This window comes from Manis javanica, chromosome 3 (assembly GCF_040802235.1).
Source record: "Manis javanica isolate MJ-LG chromosome 3, MJ_LKY, whole genome shotgun sequence".
Taxonomy (NCBI): Eukaryota; Metazoa; Chordata; class Mammalia; order Pholidota; family Manidae; genus Manis; species Manis javanica.
Window position 1 is genome coordinate 8,528,043 of NC_133158.1, and position 25,815 is coordinate 8,553,857.

Genomic DNA, 25,815 nt, shown 5'->3' on the forward strand with positions numbered 1-25,815 from the left:
TATTAATCACAATGTAACATGAACATTTTTTAATTGCCTGAAATTTTCAGTTTTCAATCTACTCTGGTTCTATAAACACAAACACAAGTAGATAAGCAGATAATATATGTTTTGAAACTCTGTCTTTAATGCAATGTATGTTGGATTGCTCTCTACCTCTCACTCCATCTAAGTCTTTATAGTTCTAATCCATTGGTCTCTGTAAACTGACATTTACCCACAAATCACTCAACTTGAAATGAATTACGATGCCCCAGATTAAAAAAGCACTTAGAGACCCATCTCTATTCAAGAGAGTTCCACAAGAATCCTTTTTGATCTTTCCTAACATTGAAATGAAAAGCAAGCCACACACTCCAGCAACATCACGGAACACCACCGATGCTCAATTCTGCAAACTAGGTAGGACCCAACTGAGTATCCGGTGTTCAAGGCAAAGGAACAGTTACTTCATTTGATTTTTTTCATCTTCGAACTCTGCTGTCCACTGGTGATCCTTTTTCCTCTCTTCATATTGTCTTTTTAAAAAAATAATCATCAAAAACAAGAAACAAAGAAAAAAGAAATAAACTCCACTTTCTTTGCCTCCAGGACTGGAGACATTTCTCCCTTGGCATGTACCCTAGTAAGCAGGGAAATCTAGAATGAAAGTTATGTTGTGGCTTCAGTAACTTTTAAGAAATCAACATAATTTTGGTTTTCTGCTACACTCAATGAGTATTTGATGTGTCTCTTAGTCACCGACAACTTCCTTCACACTCTGTCTGAAGCAAAGGTATCCCAGCCAAGCCAAGTGTAGGTGTCTGCAGATGATAAAGGGTGGTTATTTGAAGTTTGCATATTTTAAGAGAGAAATGCAAAGTTCCCAGACCAATAGGTAGATAGGACACGAACCCACAGACTTCACCAGGCCCTTACCAGAATTCTTGGGCCAAATTCTATTGAGTTATTAACTTACTACTTGCTGAAAAACAATATTTCAACTATGTCATATCCTTAGTTAAGGTAGATTTATGGGAAACTCTTTTTACCCCATGCGATTCTTTAAAGGTTAGCAGTTTGTTGAGTTTTACACTTTGAAAGGAATAGAGATTTTTCTTTGCAAAAAAACACAGAAAAACATTGGCCCTATGTGTATGTATGTGTGTATACACGTACATATAGCTGTACATATATGTACACATACATACATCTACAGCTATACACACACACACACACACTGCCAAGTTACCTAGTTAATAAGCAGGCGAAATTTACTCAAGGAACTCATTTGGTGTTATGTAAACTTTCCAAGAAAGACAATTTTAATTAAGTGCTTCAAAGGCTCTCTAGTTCAATCACAAAGCCTGTGAAGAAACAACTATAAAAGCAATAAAAGATGAGAAGTGGCTGCAGAATTACGTCTATTTTACATGTAGATCGTACCCATTGGATACCAAGAAGTAGGTGATGGTTAATTACAATAATCACACCAGGTTAGTTAAATAACATGAAACTAATAACATACATTTCAACTGTGGACAAGGCCATGAAGTGGGTTGAGGCAATCTCTGCATAATTAAAGTTAGATCATTCTAGTGCCTCAGCCTCTGGAATTGATCTTTGTTCCGCATGGAGCTACGTGGATCTAACTAAAGGATTCATCCCAACTCATGGTCTCAGGCAAGGGAAATTAAGCGTGAGATTTCCCTCGGGCCCCTCAGTGTTCCCAGGCCCATATCTGCACTCCCATGTCTCTGCCCCAGCAGCAGGAGGGTGTGAGAGACCAGGGAGCCCTTAACCTTAAAATCAGATGCGTAGGAGAGAACATACGCACTCAGCTGGCAGGGCCCATGCGTCCTGTTCTTCCTGGGCACCTCGGTCACAGCACTTAGAGCCCACATGGCCTGACAGCCAACACGCTCCTCAGAGAGGGACCTGATCGGGTGGTAGGGAAGAGGCAGGTGCTGCTCCACAATGAACCATGTGGCCTTGCAGGTAAGGCACCCATTTCCCTGTTCTGGCCAACAGATTCTGAGTGAAAATGTTACATTGAGGGCCAAAGAATTTAAGAGCCAGCACATGACCCTGAAGCTCTTTCTTTCTCTGCCTAGTGATGGGGAAGCTGCATGTTCAGATGTCAGAATTATAAAATGCAGAGACGGTGTTCCATGTAGGGAGCCTGGCAGGGAGCTGGCCCTGGAGAGCCCTCCATCCCTTGACACAGTTTGTGCAAGTGGGAAATAAACTGCATGTGTTACCATACTAAGTGGGGGAAGGGTACCCAGCAGAGTATAATTTACCTTGATAATGTGCATCAACTGCTAAAATAACCACGGTCGTCAGAAGTGCTGTAGGAGGACACAAAGGCTAAGCCGAAAACATTTAGCTTTGTATCTACTCCATTGGATGAACTCCAAACCACCAATTAGGTAATCCACATTCCTAAGTGGAAAGAAGGAAATTCTAGGGAATTTTTCATTTGAAGTAAAAGCTGCAAATAAATACATGGCTTCCACTGAAACGTTTTCAGATACGTGGTGATATTCTTAATGCTAAATAGGTGCGTAACTGGTTCCCTGTTTGGGGACTCAAGTGCACCATGTCTAAACTGTTTCCTAAAAATGTTACATTGTTACTCAAAAAGCAGTCAGCGATTGTCAAGAAATGTCTGGGATTTTCCCGTGTGCTGTTTTGTTCAACAGGCCTAAATCAATCATTACAAGAACAAATAGTCTAACTCCCCCATTCTTTCGCAGTCTAAACCCTAAATGCAACCTCATGATTCCGCAGATATGAATTCCCTCATTATCTGTGGACCAGGTCAGCTGTAGCCCAGGCAGGCAGCCCAGCAGGGCACTGAGCAAGGCCTTCTGCAAAAGGAATAGCGCCAACCCTCACAGAGACTTACAGGAGGCTCCCATCGGGCACAGCAGCCAGCCTTCATAATGGGGTCATCGGTTCACTGGGGGATTTACACACAATGGTGACTCAAGGCTGGTGTGCTCAGAAGAGTGTGTCTGCTTCCCCCCAGCTGCCCAGGATGGAGCAGGATGGGGCGCCTGCCATTTATAACCTGTCCAGTCACTCTGGTCCCAAAGAAACTCTGTGGTGAGCTGCACTGTGTGTGACCGCAGGAAGCACAGCGGCTGTACTGCTAAGAGGATGGCCTCTGCAGCCAGCCTACCTGGGCCAAGTCTGACCCTGCCTTCCCTTAATTACGTGACCCTGGCAAACTGTTAACCACTATGAACCACAGCTACTTCCCCTGTGAAATGGCGAGTTATAATCCTATCTAGCCACCTCCTGGGTTCTGGAGGAGTGTGTTTGAGAAAAGCTCTGACACATTCCTGGCACAGAGGAGAAAGTCGGTAACAGTTAACCGTTCATGTCATGAAGCATTACTGACATGAAATATCAGTGACACATTATTGATGTAAGTGTTCTCATCCTTGTTACCTGATGACGATGATGATAGTGATTCTACTAAGTGCCCAGCACATGCTTAGCACTCCATTCAGTGCCTTATGTCGATTATCTCACTGAATCCCCAGGGCCACTGTTCAGACTATCGTCTTCCTTGGTGGACAAAGACATTGAGACGTAGGGTAAGAAGCCCAAACAGAGGCCAAGCGGTCTGACTCTGTGCCCCAGGCCCTCGGTCACTGCCCCACACTCCTGCATTTGGCCAACCGCAGCCACAGCCATTAGCTGCCCTGAAGCTGGCTCAGCCCCAAGCCGTTGGGCTGTCTTTACAGTTACTTAAACTACCCCAATTGCCAGCAGCTGCCTGGCTACTCCCAGGTCAAAGTGGAGCTGGCCAGCCCCTCCTTCAACACACTGCGTGTTTCACTTCATTCCAGTCATTTAGAAGCAGCAGATCTGTGGAACCACCTGATGCCTAAATTAGCATTAGAATATTGAAGTTTCCACTCAGTTTCAGGAGCCATGCGGACAAGTCAAGGGTCAAATTTACCTCTAGATCTTCCCACTCATTTGTCAACCACTGAGTCACAGAGGAGCTTATTGTCAGCAACTTACCCCAGTGAGGTGGGGGTCATCTCCCCAAATATTTGTTCTTGCTCTAAGAGGATTATACAGTGCTACTTCATCTGTGATTTCCCACCACATTGCCAGGCTGGCCATGTGACCTTCCTTAGCCAATGGAAAAAAGGTAGATACGGTATATATCCATGTCCAAGCAGAAGTTATAAATGCAATTACAAAGCTTGACTCAAATCTTTTGCATTTCTGTTCTCTGCGATGCGAACAGCATGGCCCAGACGGGGGCTTCTCCTCCAAGCCTGTGTCTTGGAATAAGAGACACTCAGCGGAGCCAAGTGGCGCTACTGCCAACCAGACTTGTGAGCAAGAAATAAATACCTGTTTACTCAGGGGTTGTTTGTTTCTTCAACCAAAGCTAATGCACACATCATTCAACAGCAAGACCTCTGTATCTGTCCAATACCGAAAGACACAGAGGAGGCGGCACAGCAGAGCGGTGGTCACACATACTGGCTGAGAGATCAGAAAGATCTGGGTTCAGGTCCTAGTTCATCCATTTACTTTGGATGATTTCTGCCTCCATCCCTTTATTTACTTCATTAGAATAGCCATTGTTCCAGGCATGATGTTTTACTAAGATCAAAAGAGAAAATGCACTGGAGGGCTTTTCACTGTGCCTAGCAGGGAATATGGGTTAAATATTTGGTAGACAGAGGCAGTCCCCCATAACAGACATGTCAGCGCATTAATCTATACATACCAAGATCTCTCTGTCTAGCTGTATAAAAGTTAATTACATGAATTATTGGAAATCAAGTAATCAGTCAATTTTCTCTAATTCTCAGATCGCTTAAAATTCACTAGTACATTGTAGTGGTGGTGGTTTCCCAGTTTTTCAAAGCTGAATTTGATCAACCCAGTTTTATAGATACATGGACCTTGCTCTGTAAACATCACAGTCTACTGCTTTTGCTGAGACCATCTCCTGAAGAGTAACAATTTGCTCTTGCCACATTGACTGTGTAGATCAAAGACCCTTTGCCTTATGCCTGCCTGGGCCAAAGAGTCATTAGCATAGATTTTATAGTTTCCCTCTGTAATAGACTAAGCTTTTAGGGTCTGGGTAATGGCCTGGAAGTCAGGACACGATCTGAGAATCTCTGTAGGTGTGGAGGAAAGTGAGAATGATGATATTCTTGTTTTTCATCAATGGAGTTTTCTCTCTCCCTGTCCATCCTGTCCAATGCTGTTCTGTACCCAGCATGAATCTTTCCTAACCTTCACTCACCTTAACAAGAAGGGTCCGTGTGTGAATCATTCCTTCTATACTTGCATAGAAAAAAGAGCTCGAGGCTTTATGCTGGCATTTTTAGAGAGGTTAGCCAGACCTGTCACGAGTAAGTCTGGGTCCACAGATCGGTCTGGCCAAGTTTCTACACATGCAAGATCAGGTCTTGACCTACCAAGAGGCAATGTCTGGAGGAGCCTGAGGATTAAAGGTATTACTCTCAATATGTCTTCCTCATAGGAAGTGCTCAGGATTGCGGATCTTGCTGCCATGAGAATTCCCCTTCTGTAGCACATTCTATTGAGAAGACTCCTGAGATGCATTAGAAAGAAATACCCACATACTCATTAAGTTGATTATTTCTTGCCATCTTGCAAAGAAATTCCAGGGCCTCGGGGGAATGGATATTGGATGATTAAATGTTGGCCAAGTGGTATATTATGAAAGGAACAGGTAGGAGGGAAGAGGCAGCCATGGTAGCTTGGAAGTGAGTAGGTCAAGGGGCGCAAGTCACTGAACCGAAGAGTGTCCCCAGTGGCCCAGGACGTCCTGCATGCACTGGTGCCCTGTTCTCATCCTCTCCCTCACTCCCTGTGGTGCCTTAAATCAACTCCGTCCATGGATGCAAAGGATGATAGCAGACCCCAGAGAGATTCCTCCCCTGACTTTATTAAATGGATGCGATCCACAGGTCAAGGCAACTTGCAGGTCTAGAATGTACTACTTAGCCTTGAGTGCAGAGGCGAAAGTTTCTTGCTAGATGCTGAAAGGGACCAGAAGTTGGGGACAGGGTCTGAAGTTCTCTCAGCATCTCCCAGGCAGGGCTTCTCTGCCCTGTGCCACACTGTGAGGCTAAGCCTTCTCACCTTTTGTGACGACTGCACAAGAAGGAAAGTGAGCCACACTATGTCCCTTCATAGGCACGTAGTGCTGGTTGGATGCATTTGTTAACAGGCTCGGCTCACTCGGCAGGAGACCCATTAGAGGGGTGGCGGCCTCCGGGGATGTCACATGCAACAGTACCCAGCAAGCCCCCGGGGGTCCTTTCTACCTTCCCTGCTCCCCCTTGCTCCAGGGCAGCCGCACTCTGCACGTGCCGCCTGAGCTGGGCCCCAAGGTCTCCCTTCTGCGCGAGAACGTGGAGTATGTCCTCTTCAGGAGCCAGCAGAAATCACATTACTGCGGGCTGAACAGGCCTGAGAACTGCTACTTCTGTGTGGCAGCCGAAGTCCAAGTTTTTGAGAGTAATTGGGCCCAAGCCGCTAACAGGCGCAGCCACTTCCTACCAGGGAGAAAGGACCCCAGCCACATGTGTTACCCATGGATGCAGCAGAAAGTCACCCATCCGGAGCAATCCACAGGCTGGGCAGAGAGGCCCGAGCAGGGTGCCACGTCTGAGTGATGACTTGGTGAGGCTGCAGCACAGGCGGGACCAGCCTCTGCTCATGACTAAGGTGCTTTCTTACTTCCAAATGGTCAGCTTGTACTTATTGTCCTGCTATTTCCAGCCCAAACCTTAGAAAGTGTCTATGCAATCATTTCCCAAATTATATCCTGTAAGACACTCACGTTCGTAGCAACACAAGTGAATTCTCTATGTGAAAAGAACAGCATTACGTTTGTCACATGTGCTTGGGAAACACTGCTTGGTTGCAGCCTCCTCCTGGCAATTCTCGGGCATCATCCCATTCAAACGCACCCACCGAGGCCTGGAGTATAGAATCCGGATTCATTTTACGTCACTACTTCTCAAACCAGTACGCATTTTCATGATCTCTCACATAGATGTCCCATGGAATATTATTTGAGAAATTCTGGTTTACAGAATATATAAAAGATTGAGCTGTATAATTTAGAGAATTGCTTTTCCATATTAAAAGTTGGCAAAGGTCTTCTGTGCTACCCCGTAACCACAGTGGTTCACTTTCTAGGAGAGCTGGTTTAGGACAGTGGTCAGAGGAATGGATCTGGGGCCAGACTTCCTGAGTTTGAACACTGGCCCCGGCATCCATTAGCTGCGAGCCCCTGGGCACCTCCTTGAGCCCTTCTGTCCCCAGTTTTCCCCTGAGGAAAACAGAGGTATCTGTGGTATCTGGGCAAGAGGACTGGGGCAGGTTAGGTCAGGGTGTATGAGGTCAACGCTTTTTGTCATCAACTCGCTCTGTTTCTGCTTCCTCACTCACCTCCGAGGCCATCCCCTGTGCCCGTCCTGCCCCAGCCATGCAAACCAGCACACGTCTCCTGGCCCCACGCTGGATTCCCAGCCTCCGTCTCACCTTCAACCTGCGCCCCCTGCTCTCCAGGGCCAAGAGACCTGCCGCAAACCTGCTGTGCTCCTGGCCCACCCCGCTCAAGACCTGACCGTGGTTCTGGCCTCACTGCGTCGCTGGCAGAGCTCAACACTGCCTTGCGAACTCCACACACACCAGCCCAAAGGAACTTCTCAGGCCTCGTGCCTCCCTTCGCCCCAGCCTCTGCTCCGCAGCTCTTCTCACTTGGAATGTCCTTTCCTGCCCCACATGGACTCACGTTCCCGGCAGATTCCACGGCCCTGCTCGGCCCCTGCGCTCTCCGCCAGGCCCTGCCCCATCAGGTCAGTGTCCCCTGGTGTCAGTGGAGTGTGCTCTTGGTGGCGGAAGCGGGGGCTTAGGTGCAGAGGCCTGGGCTCTGTCCTGGCTCACTGTGTGCGAGGAGCAGGACGTCTGACTGGGCTGTGTAAGCCTCCCCATCTGTTTCCTTACGTGCAAAGTGGAGATTAACTTGGTTCTCTACACAGGGTCATTATGAGATTTAAATGAAAACACTCTGCACACATCCCTGTGCTTCCCCCCAGCCTTCCTCTCTGCTTTTTGAGGAGCCCTCGATTTGGTGCTGATGCTGTAAAAGGCAGGCGGGGGCAGAAGGGAGGCCAGGCTGTCAGACCTCCAGGTCTCCACACTTCAGCCAGAGCTGTGCTACCTTCATCAGTTTTCCTGGGATATTTAGGATCAGGGGAACCTGTAGTGGAGCCCGGGGTCAGGGAAGAGGGGAGAGAGGTCGATTCCAAAGCAAGAAAGAAGAAAACCACGGCCCTGGGTAGTGTCCTGTCATTGAAGCACACACCCTACTTGCCCACCTTCTGCCATCATTTCCTACGTCACGACAGCCGAGACATCACTTCTGCCCAAATACTGTGCGTGCACCTTAGGAGCATGGCGGGGCATCCCAGCATTTAGTTCCCCCATTAGGTATTTAAGTTCCTGTCAGTGGGGAAGCACTGCCCCGCCTCACACTGGCTCCCCAGAAATCACCCTTTTATAGGGTTAGGGCCACCCTTAGGCTCGCCCCTCTGCCCCAGCAGCCACCTCCTTATCTCCGCTCCTGCCCTCTGCCAAGATCTACGTCAGCCCAGCTCCATTATGTCTCTCTTCTAGCACCAAATGCCAGCCAGAGAATAGCCTCTGAGATCTATGTTTCCTTAGCAGGATTCAGAGGATCATAGATATTAGAGATGAAGGAGGAAAAAAATCTATAAGGACATCTTGTCTTCTCCTGGTGCAAAATGGTTCTGGCCTGAACATTTTCTAAATATTTGTCAGGCTTGGTATTAGAGGCTTGAAGTGACGAGGCCCCTCGGGGGAGAAGTCGCATTAAACCTCACTCTTCAACATGACTTCTTTTACTGACTTTTTGCACTTCATGTTCCACCATTGAATCTCACCTCTCACTTTCAGTTAAAGCCCTTCTTGGTACCCAGGCTGCAGGGTGTGGGGACCACAGACAGGCCACAGGAAGGGTCGGAAGAGAGCAGAGCTGTGCCCCAGCAGGCCATGTGCCCCTTTGCTCCGGGCAGTTGAGAAGGACAGCAAGGTGAGAGCCTGACTACCTGCTTCGCTGCCGTCTGGAAGGAGAGGCGCCGTCTCCATCTCCCAGGTCTCCTTTCCGTTCAGAGAGCTGAAGTGCAACCTTGTCACTAGATGATAATGACCAAGCCTTATGTTCACGTCACCACTGAGTTTGCCAACTTAGGTGCTTAATGGGGTCCTTTATGGGTGGCAAATGCTCCCCCCTCCGGCAGATCGCAGGTTCAGAGCTGCCCTATGTTGTCAGACCTTCAATTTTTTTTTTTTTTAAAAAAAGATAAGAAATCAAAATGCCAATGTGAAATCTCCTGATTTTTAAATGTTGGCAATTCCCTGCCAGAGGTGGTACCTTTCCTGGGCAGCCTGCATCTCCTCATTGAATGAGTTAAACAATAATTTTGGACCTATTGTAAAGGCCTGGGCAGCACTGTGCCCTCAGCTGCATGAGGCCCCCCTCTGAGATCTGCTGCCATTTCTGAAGCATGTATGCGGGACCCAGAATACTGTTTGTTTATAATTCTGTGTACAAGTCTTGCCTTATGAGTTTCTTGAGGGAAGAGACCACGTTTGATACTGCCTGGTCGTAAGTCCCTAAGAGGCATGGATGCTTATCCCGCGGTTTTCTGCACAGTCACACCAGTCAGAGGCATGACCCCCCACCCCACCGTGCACTTGTTCATGCAAACGGCCACACTCTGGGACCTTGAGGCATTTCTCAGTCTGTTTTCTTGTCTGTAAGGTGGGAAAGATGACAACAGCCTTGACCACGTAGGGTTATTGTAAGGCTCGATGAGACGGCTGGGTGTAAATCACTTAGCACACAAAATAACAGCTCAGTAAACATCATTTGGAAGCAGCTTCACGTTCCCATTGTGTCACGTGCCGCAGAATCAACAGCACTCTCAGTTCGCGCCTACATACTGCAAAGAGTCTCACTGGTCCCATTTCATTCACCTCTTTGGGTTTTAGTTTCTCCTCTGAAGGTCAGATCAGCTTGTTACACTCTTGGTAGAGTCCGTACAAACAAAGGGTCAGATGCCCATGCCTGGGTGAGGTGACATCCAGGAAGAAAACAGGTATATGCTAAACTAGGTCAGAGTGGGGTGGGCACAGGAGCACCACACATTTCTGGTAGACACAGATATGCACCAGCCAAATTCCCTTTAAAGGAGGGACTTACTGTCCCTCTGTGGGGCAGGTTCTCAGCAAGCAGTGTCCAGCCATCGGCGACTTCAAATGGGCCTCGGCAACAGAGAGCTGCGTACCCACAGGCAGAGCTTTCCTGGTGGCATCTCCTCGCTGCATAGGGCAGGCACGTGGAGCGAGTGCCGCAGTTCAGCCCCTCACAGCACAAGCTTGATGGGCAGTGTTTGCTCCAGAGCTTCCGGGTGGGCTGGGCCGTTGCAAGGCCTGCCTTATGCTCCAGCCCTGCCTCTGCCCAGCCCTGCCTCTGCCCCTTCCTGTCGGACACAGCGCGCTCCCCAGAACTCAGCTGCCACACACAGGGGCACGCATGCACACTCACTCCTCAAGCCCAACCCACCTTCAAAACTCTTTTTTTTCATAAATAGGAGGCCGTCAAGGTTGCTTTTAAGGAAGACCGCTTTTGCACTGACATCTGTAGAGTTTTTATAGAGTGAGAGACATCTATACAGTTAGGAAGATTATCAATTATATTTTAATATATCTGTATTTACAGAGAGGGGTGCCAAGAAGATAAAACTATGGCACAGCCCTTCCGTGGGGTTCTAGGTCCTTGAGTACTCTAGCTCACAGGTATCATTGTTTGTCAACCTCGTAATATTTGTGTCTTCCAAAATAGTGTTGGAGTCAGGGAAATTATTTTTAAAATACAGAACTAATAAATGACTTCTTTGTGTTAACACCTGATAATTCTCCTTCTGAAATCCGCAAGGTACCCACGTTTAAGGGCATATCAGGGAAATGAGGTGATGCAACAGACGGCTGAGTGAATGCGAAGGGGCCCTCCTCTGTTGTCACACAGTAAGGATGCCGCACTCCCCGCTGGCTTTCACGTTGCCTGGGGCCTCTGCACAGGTGGTGCGCTACCACAAGAGTAGTATTTCAAAGATAATTCCTTACATTCCCAAGAACAATAAAATACTTGCGGACAAAGACCCCATTTCAGAGTCCCTGCCTCTCATCCTGCACCCTGAGTATTTACCTGTATCTGCCACTCCTCACTGCCTTTGCATTCCTCTTCGCTCAAATATCACCTGATGTTAAAGGGAATATATTCTGTTTTCACATAGATTCTATGTAGGACTGTGCTCTTCTATATGAAGGTCAGATTCATATCCCCTCACAGGAAAAATTCTTCTCTAGCTCCCATGTACCGTTGTTTGTTAACCTATAAGGCTCTTCCACTAGAAGGCGCGTGTGAAAATGGTGCGATGATGGTGCATGCAGCGTGAGGTGTGGCCAAGCCGTGATCTCGTGGAGGCCGAATAACTGAGGTTCCTACCTGCATGGTGGCTTGCAAACTACTCCAGGCCTCCAGCTCCCAAACACAGGCCGACATGGCCGGGAGCCAGTGCTGGGAATTTGTCCCTTCAGCTTTCCAAGCAGCATGTACTTGAGGGACTATGTCCAAGGGATGAGACAGGAGGCACGTGCTTACTAGGAAGGATCAAGTTGCTTTATAATTCAGAACAAAATACCTACAACTTTTCTGTTCAGTGAAAGAAAAATGAGCATTGTTTTCAGAAATAAAAAAATAGGTTACTCTAAAAGGATCAGATGTGTTATATGAGTAACTCAAAGAAAGAGGTACATGAGTTATCTCTGCAGCAAAGGGAAAAGCCCAATGCAATTCTGGTCAGCATTCAGCAATATTATACAAATCTATCCTGAGCACACAGAAACTACCTTTGACTGTAGTTCCTTGAAATAAATTATATGCACAACCGTATGTCGGCCCCACCTTAAGATAAACCATGCTGGGGTGTTTTCATACAATTTTAATTAGGTATGTGTTTTTTCAATGTTTTTTTTCTTTTGAAATTATCTGCTAGGACCAAATGCTAAGATGAAGGTTTTTGCATGCTGGCAGCTAATTGAATAAAAATTAGAAAGGTGAAGCCCTGCCCCCTGGAAGGGATGGGTCTCAATACAAGCATTCGGTAGTTCCATATACACTGTACCAGTAAAGATGCTGAAGTTAGCATCCAAGCAGGGGGAAGCTGTCACTTCTTATTATCAATGGAAAATGTTTTAATTTGCAAAATTCCCTAGCAAATTCTGATTTGGCACCTCTATCTCTTTCTCAGTATCTTCCTTAACTTGTACTTTGTAGCTTCTTCAGTACTATGGTGGGCCGGTGGCTTTGCGGACTTCTCTTTAAGGCAGTGGCATCCTATGGTGGTGGCTGTTTTTTTTTTCAGCACTGCCTCATTAAGATGAAACTTAGACTCAGAGTAACCCTGAAAGGCCTAAGTCCTCCAGTAAAAATGGTGGTCTCTCCCTCCCCTTAAATTACACAGCAGAAGTGAAGTCTGGTACATGACGCATGGAGGAGAAGCTAAAGGCCAAGCTATTCGAGTTAATGAGCTGCTGCAAGTTCAGGGTCTCTGACCAGAGAGGTTACGGACAGACAACAGGGCCACCGCCAAGAAACTCTGTTTAAAATATAAATTAACAATGAGTCACCTCTCTGCTCGGCTCCCACACTCCCAACTGGACCTGCAGACACTCAGGGCAATGACTGAAGGATTTGCATGTACCTGAGAAAAGGCACCTTGGAGGTGTGACTGGCCTCAAGCACAAGAGGCTGCTTTTCAAGCCCTCACGCTTTTCATGCGCTGGTGACACAGCAGAAAGGACACCATGTGAGGGGGGACAGAGGTGCCATCAGGGCATGCTAGGGAACTGAGTTGACATTCACCCATTCTGACCCCATCAGAGCTGTTCGTGAAGATGACCTGTGCTATGGCCTGCGTGTTTTCTACTACTTCTAACACTCTTCCAGTCTCACTGTTCACAAAGGGGTGGCCAACCAAACATCAGCTAAAGGAGCAGGATCTTCTCCATCCTCGATGGAGCAGTTAGGATATTTGGACCCAGGACCAGGTGGCTCTTGTTGGGTCCTGGGGCAAGGCCAACCGGGCCGAGTCCAGACAGTCCACTAAAGTTTGGGAATCTCAAGGCGATGATGACTGCAGTGGGGCAGGTGCTGGTCATCCTCGGAGCTGAAGAACTATGATAGCACATTAATTATTAACGAGGACGTCCACAGCTACTAATTATATCTCAGTTAAAATACAGTAGAACATGAATCCTGAAGATGAGAATTAGCAATTTACAGAATATTTATGTGTCATTTCCTGCAATAAGCATTTTACGTACATTATCGTACTTGACCCTTACCAACTCTATGCAAAGGGCCTGTTTTTAGCCCTATTTTACAGTTAATATAACTGAGTATGAGAGGCTAAGTAACTTGTCTGAAATTAAATAGCTGATGAGTGGAAGACCTGGGGTTCAAACTCACATCTGGCCAATCCAAACCACACCCAACCCATTTGATTCTCTCTTGATACAAAGCCAACAGATGCCAGGCTTAGCTTTATTCCCATTTACCTTGATGCTGTGGAGATGTTCCTTTCACCCCTGAATCAGGCATATTAAATGCACTTGGGTTCTCAAGAGACAACACAAGTCCATTTGTGTCTTGCTCCAAACTACATGTATCACCATCATCAAAAGTTGCCATTCCCACTAGAAGCTGTCAAAGCTTTGCTATATTCACTGGTATGCTAGGTTCTTCAGGGGTTATTTTTAAACTTGAAGTTTAAAGCCCCTAGAAGCTTCTGACAACTTGTAAAGCAGACGTTACTTCAGAGTTCATTTTTAAACAAACCAGTAGGAATATTTCAATTAAGTACAAAAAGGAGTCGCACATACCTGTAGAACTGGTTCTAACTTACACCTTAATCCTGTTTTAATACACACTGTGTGAGTCTTAGCTTAGACAGAGACAAGGTCTTCCCAGTAGGGGGATTTTAGTTCTTTCTAAGCATTTTAATTAAAAACTGTTATACTGAGTAGCTCCTGCAAATCCCGTATGAACGACTCACTGTGGGGTGGAGTCCTGGTCTCCAGTATATGGCAATCCAACCAGCCACATTCTATCTCCTTAAACTAACCAGGAGGAGGCTTTTCATGGAACTATTTTTTAAGCTCTTAAATGTCGCTTTGTTCTTGGAGTAGAGAGCGGAGCATGGGAATGAGCCGCCACCATCAGGGGCCAGCATTTACAGTACACTTACTGAGTAATACCCTGTGCATGAATACTCATTTCTGAAGTGGCCTCCTAGGGCATTATCATCCTCATTTTACCATTGAGGAACTTGAGACCCAGAGAATGTAAACATCTCAAACTCGTCACTAGAAGCCTCAGAGGAAAGATGCGAATCCAAGTTCAGTGAATTCTGGAGCCCATCATTTTTATCGCTGCAGTTGGACATGCTTCAATTACACCAGCACATAGCCAAGTGTGATCTTGGTCCATCAAATTTCCTCTAAATACGTTTAAATGTCCAATTCAAAGCTTAATCCAAATTGACCAAACCTTTAAAATTATCACAAAGGGAGGCTGTTTTAAATTGGGGAGAAAGGAATTCACAGTTTCCAGACTGAGAGTACAAAATCATGGACATATTTTGATTTTCATTGTGTCCTATAATGTGGATGTGAGAGAGGGAGAAAGAAAAGAGAGACCACTTTCCTCTTACGCTGTATTGGAACTTCCCAGAGAATGTTAAAATCACCTACCTAGTTTCCATAAAAATACCAAAATACAACTACATTTATTTAGACTATAGAATTCTAACTGCCAGGAAGACTCTAGTTAAAAGGCATGGAAGTCATGGGCTCCTTGCGCTCCTTCCCTGCGACTTCACATGCCTGTCAACGTTCCGATTCCATCAACAGATAAAGTCATCAGAGCTAATTAGTCCCTGTATGAAGAAATAACATAGGACAGACTCCTAAAAACAAAACAAAACAAACACCCCACCCCCTACCCCAAAGCAACAACAAATCCTTTGACCCACCGGGCAGAGTACATGAAATTGTGAAGTAAATTAATTGGCTTTGCATCGACCGGCATCAGAAGTCATTAGACCTGTACTGCAAGGGATCCCGGGAAGCCGGGGATGTGCAAAGGAAAAGGCTGTGAATGAATCAATCTCTGCTCTTCAGGGCTGATGCTTTAAAAGGTCCCCACTGCATACGCTGCTCAGCAGCATTCCTGGGGGAAGAGCCCGGGGATTTATACCTGCCACACGCGTCACTGAGCATGAATGCGGCTGATAAATAATTGACGCTCGGTGGAGAAAACTCCTCCCGTGTGCTTCTCTCACACGTGCAAAAGAGCAGGGAGAGAGAGGCAAAGGGTCAGGCTTCCCATGGGCCTGGCACTGGCATCCTACTCGCCAGTGGGATCATTCCTCTGCCTCCTGCAGTGTCAGCTCACCGAGGCGGAGGATCCCGCTGCGGGCGTCTGGTTTCCTTCTCTCCCATACTACAGAGCCCTTCTCATAGGCCCGAGCACAGGGCAGGGCATAATCCAGCCTCCCCAAAATTATCCTGGGATTTTTTAGATGAAGAAACTGAGGCCTGAGGTCAGATCGTTGTTTATCCCAAGGCACGGAGCAAGTAAGTGGCGGTGCCTGGATTTGAATCCAGGTCCAGGAAACTCTCAAGCTCCTGTTACTGCGATGCCAGGTGCCCTGCCTAAATACCGTTTCTCCTGAGTGAGCAAGGGGGCAGCCCAACTGCTCCAAGGCCTTTCTTATTAATGCAAAGGGGACAAGAGGCTCCTGCAGGTAGGTTTCCTCCACGGGGGCACTTCCCTGTAAGGGCGGGTCCACGGGCTCGGCTGGAACCCTCCGCTGCCAGGGGGCGCCCCACCTCACAGAACGGCGGCCCTGCTTCCTCAAAAGACTTGTCTTCCCGTAACTCCCATCCGGTGATCCCAGTCACCTGAATCCAATCCTGGCTTCAGCTCTGACCTTGGATGTATAACCCAGCTCTAACACGGAATGAAGCCGTCTCCACCTGTAGGGACCCTTGGGATGACTCAGGGTGCCTTAAAATAGGCCTGGGACACGCTAAGCATTTGTCCAATGTTAGCTATGAAAATGTTCCTGGTTTTATTTAGTAAGTTATTTTTAAGAATGCAATAAGCACTCGTGAATGCCACGTATAAAACAAAAGCTATGACTCTCACAACGACCTCCATCTGTTGGCCTACACCTTCCCCATTTTATTTCCTTGCCTCACTCCCTGGTGATAATCATCATCTTGAGGCCTGGATTCATCCTTCACCCTTCCTTTGCCATATTCTTACATGGCATCGTCTTAGTCGGCTCAGGCTGCTATGACCAAAAACTATCTACTGGGGCACCTCAAAAAACAGACATTTATTTTCTCCCAGTTCTGGATGTTGGGTCCCAGTATGGCTGAGCTCTGATCAGAGCTCTCTTCCTGGCTTGCAGTCTGCTGCCACTGGGGCGTGTTCACAGGGCCTTTCCTCAGTTCATATGCAGGAAAAGAGTGCGGGGTCCCTGTCTTCCTTCTCTTCTAAGGGCACAAATCCCATCACGAGGGCGCCCCCCTAGTGACCTCATCTAAACCTAATTACCTCCCAATATCATCCCACTGTGGGTTAGGGCTTCAACGTATGGGTTGTGGGGGAATACAAATATTTACTCCATGACATACATCAAGAATTGTTCCTAGAATGCTTTATCATAAAGCTGTTCTTAACTTTACAGAAACGATAACAACCTTACTCAACCATTTGATCTTTGTGAACTTATTTTTCCTCCACTTAATATTTCATCGCTAAGAAGTTAAAAGATACCTACAACAAAAGAAAACACAACAAAATCTGTGTTTATATTAGAAAATAGTCTCAAAATTCACAAGGTAAATGTCAGTCTTAATTACGTACAGAAGAATGAACAAAATAAGCCCATACTCAGCAAAAGAAAAATGACAATAAGTATAAAAACAGAAATTAGTGAAATAGAAAACAAATATTTGCTGAAGAAGATCAAAATGGTCAGTTCTTTGATAACATTTAAACCATAAATTTGGGCAAGACTAATCGAAAGAAGCTGAGGGAAAAATTGCAGTGTTTTGAATGAAAAGGTGGACATAAATACAGCTTAAGTTAAGATAACAAAGAACTATTATCAGCAACTTTATGTCAAAATTTTTTTAAATGTTGACAAAATAGTCAAATGCATAAAATTACGTAAGTTACTGGAATCGGCACAGGAAATAGCAAAAGCTTATATAGCCCTAGGACTACTAAAGAAATCAAAGAAGTACTTAAAATATTTTTGCAAAGGAAAACACCATGCCAGATGGTTGTACAGGCAAATTTTTCCAATTTTTCAAAGCAGAGATCATTCCAATTTTATGCCACTTTTCCAGATGATAGAAAAAGAAAAGAGCTTATTCCCTACTGATTCTATAAGGTCAGTATAACCCTGTTGCTAAGACCAGACAGAAACATCACAAGATAGAAAAATCACGGCCTCATTTCACTCATAAATATAGATATACATCATTCTTCTTAGTAGTGTACTCCATTGTAATCCATAAAAAACTTTATTTCCAATGGACAAGTAGCCATTTAACATTATCAAAAAGCTCATACGAGCTTTGGAATGTGCCTTTTTCCTAGCTGTATGATGTAGGAATGTTATTTGAGCTCTGCACGACTTCATCTCCTCCTCTACAGAAGGGTGTTTCAAAATGTCTAATTCTGCAAGAGTGAATGGAATAAGTAATACAAAGCCCTTATTAGCCCTTATTGTCTGGAAGTAACAGTAAGCAATAATAACTCACAGCTACTATTTTTCAAGGACTTAGTTATGTGACTGAGCATTAAAAACAACAACGAAACACTCTCCTTTAATGTTCACAGCTTCCCAGAGAAATCGAGTATTATCTTCACTGAAGGAATGAAGTAATGAGTCAAGAAGAATGTCAACAACTTGCCCAAAGTCACACAACGTGCAAAAACTGAGCTGCTATAAGAGCACGTACAGTTGGCATCCTGGCGCACAGTGCGCAGTCTCAACGGGAGGCAATCCCAGTAGCTGCTCCTGGGGATGCAGTGCTTCCTCTGAGAGGCACTCTAGCTCCTTCTAAGAGGCATGGGATGTGTGCACCTTTTTCAGAAAGGTAGTTTTCAAGTTGGGGTTTGATTTGTGACATGAGAGATTAAATTGCAGCCTTTCTAATGGAAAGGCTTCAGAGGGCAGCAGTGAGTGATACACTGTCATTCATCCATCCTTGCACGGGGAACCTTGAGCATTAATGAGATCAGACATGTCATGGCAGCTCCCTCCACATCTGCCACTGATTCTAGGTCAGATGTACTTTTCTAAAACATTCTGGCCACCTCCCTGCCCATCTGGAGCCTTCTGCTAGGTTCCTGAGAAGTAAGATTGATGCTAATTTACCTTAGGAAGGGCTGTGGCTTTATTCCATGAAGGTTATCAAGAATGTTGCCAATAATCCATTTCATCTTTTCAAAAGAAAAGGATTATTTACACAAAAATGTAATCTAGGAAAATGAATGAGAGTTCTCAACTCGGGGAAAAGGCGAATGGCAGGGAGCATGAGTCTTGGGGACATGCTGGCTTGAAAAATCAGTGGCGGAGATACAGTGTTTCATTCTTTCCTTTCCCCAGAGAAGCTTGCCTATTGATTAGATGCAGAGAACTAACAAAGACTCAAGAATCAATTTGCCTTCTTGAGTGTGGAAACACGACCCCTGTTAAACATGACACCACCATTTATTACTCTGCTATACTGGTTGATTTTCTCCTATCTTAAAAGATTTCATGGTTGTTGTTTTACTATGTGTACCTGGGAAAGGAAACCAATGGGAATGTGCTTCTCACCATGCATGTCCGTAGTGATACTGGAAACTCTGAATGTCAATATATTTTCAAAGAGCTTGGATAGAGGAGAAGAGACGGTGAAAGAGGGTATTAAGCCTGGATACAGAAAGATTTTGCACTAAGCCTCCAGGTCCCAGCTGCTGGTCCCCTGCCTGTACCATGCAGCTGCCCTAGTTTTCTCTAGGGTTGGAGCTTTATGCCCAGTTGGCTTAGGTACATGGTATTGAACATTTTCTGCCTCTGACTATGCTTATATAGAGCTTTGGGGAGAGGCGGGTGATGCTGAGGGAGTGAAGGGAGGTGAGTGGACAGCGAAGAGACATTTGCTCATTCAACTCAGATGTAAATGTGTTGTGGAAGGCATATGGGAGGGAATTCCCACAGCCCACCCATCAGGGAAAAGGCATGAATGGGGACCCTCCCTTCCCTTCCCCTCCTGGAGAGAGATGATAGCGTCTGAGGAGACGGGTGGTGAGAGGGAGGAGCACCTTGTGGAGGTGAGTGGTAATGGCACATTCCCTGGGTAAACGCACAGGGCAGCGTGAGAAAGGGGTGTCACCCAGAGGTGGGGACATGTGTGCAGTGTCTGATGGAACAGGGCACAGAGGATGAGAGGCGCAGAGGTGGTAGGCAGGGAAGACTGACAGAATGTTTAGGACATTGCTTATGTTAAGCAAATGAAAATATGTACTGAGAACATTGGGAGCTGGGTTTCTCACTGTCTGAGAAGGTTACTTATAAAAATGGAAAGGCAACAAGAGTTAGATTTGAATTGGTGTGAGCTCATGTCAGGGAGAGTATGTACGGACTCATAAACACAGATACAGTAATAAATGTATGTGGAGACCTATATACAGATATTTCCTAGCTCTGTGTATTGAGAGGACCTAGAAGCAATGACATCCCAGGAACAATGAACACACCGAGTACCCAGATTTTAGTTCCTAAAAACCATCTTCCGCTAAAAGGAACCAGGGCTTCTTGGAGAAATGGCAGATTCCAAAGCTGGACAAGGAAAGTATCAGATGACCCTGGAACTTCTTATTTTGTGCCAGTAAGCAAACAAATGTTCAAGGAGTGATGAGGAAACCTGGAAAACACCAACCTGGCCAGGAGATAGGGCAAGGGCAGCCGTCACTGCAGTGTGCCCTCCGATATGATGCCCCGAAAAAAGCTGGGCATCATTTCTGCAGAATTCCTGCCAGGAATGCACACACGAATATGTGACTTGAGTCTAATCATAATGAAATTCTGGAAGCTACAGACAGAGGATCTTCCTATGAGGAAATATAAGACAGAAAAAGACTGAGAAACTGTTCCAGATCAAAGGAAATGGAGGGACAGTCGCCACTCAATGTGACACATGTTCCTGGATAGGTCCTGGCTCCCCAAAGAAAAGCAGTCATGGTCAGGTACTTGGCACGGCCTGCATGGGGTCTGGGCACTGCATGCCTCTCTGCTCATTTCCTGACTGGGAGAGTTGTTGCAGCAGAGATGAAAGGATGCTCCTTGTTTTGGGAAGGTAAACACCGATGTTTAGGCGTGATGTGGCATCATGTCAGAAAAACAGTATCTACGTCTGTCTGCTTGTCTGAGAAAGAGGAAGAAAATACATCAATTGACAGGCTAAAGCTCGATAATCTGGGGAAAAGGGATGTGATAGTTTCTGCAGTTCGTCTCTAGGTTGGAAACCACTTCACAATTAATACTTAAAGTGCTGAGCTCTGAAGAGAAGACAACAGACCGAGTTTCAGGAGAAAAATTACGTTACGTATGGCTAGAATCCCTTCCATGCTTTCCAAGAAGTATGGATCCTGAGGAAGACCATTTTTGGGGAAGAATTAATAAGAAAGAATGCAAATGAGAGTGGATGTAGATGAGCTGGATAACTTGAGAGAAGGAACAGAAAATTCAGTGTAAGAGAGGGAGGGGTGGGTGACAGTGTGTGTAAGAAAAAAAAAGGCAGATAGATGTGGGGATAGCACACAAACACACATGGGCAAAGAATTGCCACAGGGAATGGGGCCTGCAGGAGAAGAAGGGTGTCGGAGAAAGGCTGAGTAAAGTTTGGTGCATAACATCATCCTTCCATTATTCCAAGACGCTGCTCATAACACCCACATTGCTCGTCAACACCATCAGGACAGACACACATCTGGTACCTCACCTGCTGGTTTGATTTACAGGTGAGCATGAGGCTGAGCAGAGGGCAGCTGCAAAGGGGGAGCACAGGGCAGCCCGGTGGGCAGGTGCATTTGGGTTTCAAGTGAAGAGTCAGCACACAGATGTTCTAATACCTGTAGAAAGGAGGAACACCGAGACACCAGAGAGTGGGAGGCACAGGGTGAGAGGACTTTGGAGGGTGGAATGGAAGAGCTCATCTGAAGTCCTTGAGCTCCCTCCCTGAACTAGGCCTTCTACACCTGCTGTCCCATCTATTCCTCACAGTGGTCTCAGGAGGTGGGGATCAATACAGAAACTGCAAGGCCCGCAGGTTCAGTGATGCACCAGCGCCCCCCAGCTAGTGCCTGGAAGAGCCAGGATCTGACACCAAGTCCAGAGGACCACACTGATCGCTTTTATCCTACCGTAGTGGGCTGCCTGGTGCCTGGGCCTGGAGAGGAGGATGGCGGGGGTGGGGGGGGGGGGCTCAGATGGAGGAGGCTTCATGGAGGAAGTGAGCAGAAGCGTGCGGTAGGGCATGCCTGCCTGGCAGGATGAGACGATGGCCCCTTGGCAGAACGTGAAGCCCAGCCCAGCACATGGAGTAAGGCAGCCTGGGTGGTGGTTGGGGGCAGTGCATTGTAGTTTACAGATGGCTGAAATGAAGGTCAGTCCATTCTGTGGCAAAGAGGGAGGCCAAGGGCAGATACAAGTGACAGGGTGTGGAAGACTGAGCCACCAGCGGTGCTGCCTGGGGGCCGCAGGAGGGACCATCTTGGCAATGGTTCTGCACCCCATTGCCACACTCCAGAAGCTTAAGGCCAAAGCCATTTGGGCACAAATGCACAGGGCAACATTTATTTTCAGACATCACTTAAGGAAAGCAATGCCTGAGACAAAGGACAAACTTTCAAGGTGCTGTTTTTGAAAGTGCAGAAATTTCCAATTTGGATATGTTTTCTGAAAATTCCTGCCATCATCATTAGCCCTTCTGCTGAATAATCACGTCCCCACACATGTTCCCTCCTTGATAATGCACAAGCGAGGTCTCTTCACCAGCGAGCAGCAAGGCGGGGAAGACGATGGATTGCGGATCAATCATAATATATGCAGAGACTCCACTGAAAACTACACTTATCACCTCTTCCAAAGAGCACCACACGGATTTCCTTGAAGTACAAGAAGTCCCTTTTCATAAATTGGACCCCAACTGATTTCTCCAATCACTGTATTTTTATGCTCAGAAGTCAGATAGTAAACAGTTCAGGGAAGGGGTCACGACCTGGAAGAACACAGAACCTGGTATTCAGAGGAAAAACATGCAACAGCCAAATGTGTTTTCTAAGGTCTTCGTTCTACTGTGAAGTGCTTTTCTCCAAAGGACTTTGTGATGCTGTCGGTCCTACTCAAGCTAAATGTGAACACAAAACACCAGATTATCATGAGATACACTTGGGGAAAAGCAAACCACTTGGTGCTACAGCGGACGCTACCAGCTAGAGACATACGATCAGATGAACAGCGGCTGTGTTTGCAAAAGGATGCTCGGAACACTAACCAGCACTAAGGACCAGTGGTCACCCAGCAGGACTCCGTGTTTCTCTGAGTTTCTTTGCCAAGTATCACCCTTTTTTCTTAGCATCCCATGTGGAAAGGAGCAGACAGAGAAAAGTTCAAAGACCCTGACTCTGAGCATTACTGATTAGTTGTTTAAACATGCCTGTCTTAGGCCAGATTCCTCCAAAGCAAACCCTTAGACAAGACTGTGAGTGAGTAGTGGATTTGGAAGGTGACCCCAGAAACCCCAGAAGGAGCGGCAGGGAAGTGAGACAGGGGTGGGAATACTCCCTCCTGGGGTGTGTGTATCAAGCAGGCTGTTGCTGCAGGTCAGAGGGACTCAGTCCCACTGGGAGAGAGCGTGTACATGTTTCCGAGTCATTTCACCAAAAGAGCAAGGGAACTGGGATACTTATTCACTAACTGCCATTAGTCACTGGTGATCACCGCTACCAAGAGGAGGTGGGTGGCAGGCATTGCATTTCTGGCACATTCAGTCAACTATGCACTGCACGCGGAGTGGACACCAGTGGCTAGACAAAGCCCCCAGCCGGAATGTCATGGTGTTTACAAAAGGAAGCCAAAGGTCAGCGTGTAGCAGCCTGATCGCTGTCCATGGAATGTGGGTGGTGCCTGGACGGCATCTGCTACAGGGTGATTGCAGGGGAAATGCTGAGAGGTCCGAGTCAACATGTGATTGATTCCAGGTCAATGTGTGTGCACAGTGTGCACACATGCGCACACCCACACACACAGCCACATCCACCCCACCCCCCACACACCCATACACGCACACACATGCACATACACACCCTGCTCCAGGATAGTCTTCACGAACATCAAATAGACGATCAGATGCTATTTCAAGACATGCTTTGAGGTGCGCATTAGGGCTTAGACTGCGCCGGTGCTTTTCAGTGTCTCAAAGACTAAGTCACCCAAACTATCTGCTCCTTGGTCTGATTTTCTGCTTAAAGGACACAAAATTGTTGGTCAGCCCTGAAAGTCTAGATGCTGTCATAGAAGGAAGAATGCCTATAACGTGTAACTTATTTACTGTCATATGGTCGCATAGCACCCTATACATCTTCCATCAGCATGCATCACATTTGTAATTATTTCTTTTTTATTATCTTCCCTGAGAAGCCATAAACTCAATGGGGCCAGAGACTATATCGATTATTCAAAGCTCTATTCCCTGTGCCTAATGCAGAGTAGAGACTCAATTACTACTTTGGAATGCAAGAGTAAATGAATGAATGAAGATTATTACCATCATCCATCAGGCACAATGGATTACATAGCTGAGGTGCTAGACTGCTATTACCCGTCCTGTAAATTAGGAAAAGGTGTTCCCTTCTCTAGGCAGGTAAAGCCCTGAGCCAGGGCTTTATCAAAAGGAATGCAGGCCAGAATTCATCCCCTGCTCACCCATCAGCAGGGTGCCTGTGACGGTCATAAGAACTGTGTACTGATATTTCTGGTTTTCCTTCTTCCTTCCCTGCTCCTGTGTAATCAGGTGTGGCCACCTGGCTTGCTGTGGGCAATAAACAAAAGCAGGATTGAGCTTCTTCTAGGTAGAGGCCTTTAAGAGTGTACAATTTAGATACAATGTATCATATTCCATTCCCTTTGCCAGAGTAACCAGCAATATCCCAAATGGTGGAATAATGACCAGCCTAAGTCCCTAACGTGAAGATGATGTATTGCACAGCACCCTGCAAACTCTCTGTTCTCAGGAACTGCTGTGTGTGGCAGACCCTCATGCACGCATTATCCTCCCTCTGAACACAATAGAACCATCTAACAAGCATCGATGATCTACATGAGGGAGAAAACAGAAGAAGGTGCTCAGGCTTAACAACTTCAGCCCACAGAAGCCTGTCTGAAATCATGAGAAGCAGAAAAAAATAAATCTACATCCTTTTCATTTAGAAGGGAGGCCTTATTCTTCTATGCTCACATAATCTCCACAGGAATTCCTGCACCTTCAGCTCCACCACTCCCCAAGGGGGGTCACAGCTTCAGGTTCGTAATTAGTTGTACTATTACTACTATCACTGCTAATTAATGGTCGATGTTCAGCTTAAATTGAAAACTGACCATTTATGGCTCCTACACTCTAAGTCAAATAGACAGTTCCCATTTCCAAGCTGTGCACTTCATCTTAATAGTATAATTTCATTGAAAAACTGAAATCAAGGAAGGAATGACGTTCTCCAAACTAGTTAGTTGGGTTATCAAAATTAAAAGCATAAACATTAATAATATGGTACTGGTATTATTAAGGAATTGCATTCAATCTTGTATTAAAACACAATTCTTTTAAATCATGGCTGTCACAGTGAAAATGTTAATAGTATTGAAACATAAATCCTTCTCCCCATGAAGCAAGAATCATTGTGCAGGCACGTTAGCTATTCTATTCACTTTGGAGATGCTGCCTGGTAGAGCATTTTAATGTGAGCCTTGCCGGCGCTGATCCTGATGTCTGATGCTGAGATGTGTGTTATATTACTCTGCGTAACTGAAAAGTGGGAAGCCTTTATGTAGGATTACAGGCTGAAATAATGACCTCCTCTCAGAAGCAGGGCCTGGGATATAACGAGGTGCCAAATGGGATTCTCGGTCAGAGCCTCTGTGTGACTTGGAAGGAGCCAGGTCTTTTGTTCAGACGCATTCTCCTTACCATTTAGGTACAGCTCAACCGCAGAGAAGAGCACGTGAGAAAGATGCACTCGATTCCCGGGGGGTATGGCCGGTCAGGCGTTGTGCTTGAGCGGACCATGGTGGGAAGGTACCAGGACAGCCTTTGCCACCGTGACCAGCAGCCCGGAGGCCTGGTTCTCAGTGTGTTCACAGACTCGGGGTGGTGTGCTGAAGCTTAGCAGGGACTGGGGTGAGGGGAGGGGGCCCCAGGGGCTCAGGGCCTGCTCACTGCATCAGGAACAGTTCCTCTTACATCTGTTTTATATGCCAGTATTCTGTGGGCAATGGCATATGAAATATGGTTATACTCTTAAATTAAGTCACC

At 46.3% G+C, this 25,815-nt stretch overlaps 1 protein-coding gene across 23 annotated transcripts in view; it reads right to left on the bottom strand.

Moving 5' to 3' along the window:
• FHIT (fragile histidine triad diadenosine triphosphatase) overlaps positions 1–25,815 on the bottom strand; it is a 1,286,968-nt gene that overhangs the window by 85,180 nt on the left and 1,175,973 nt on the right. The window lies entirely within an intron of this gene.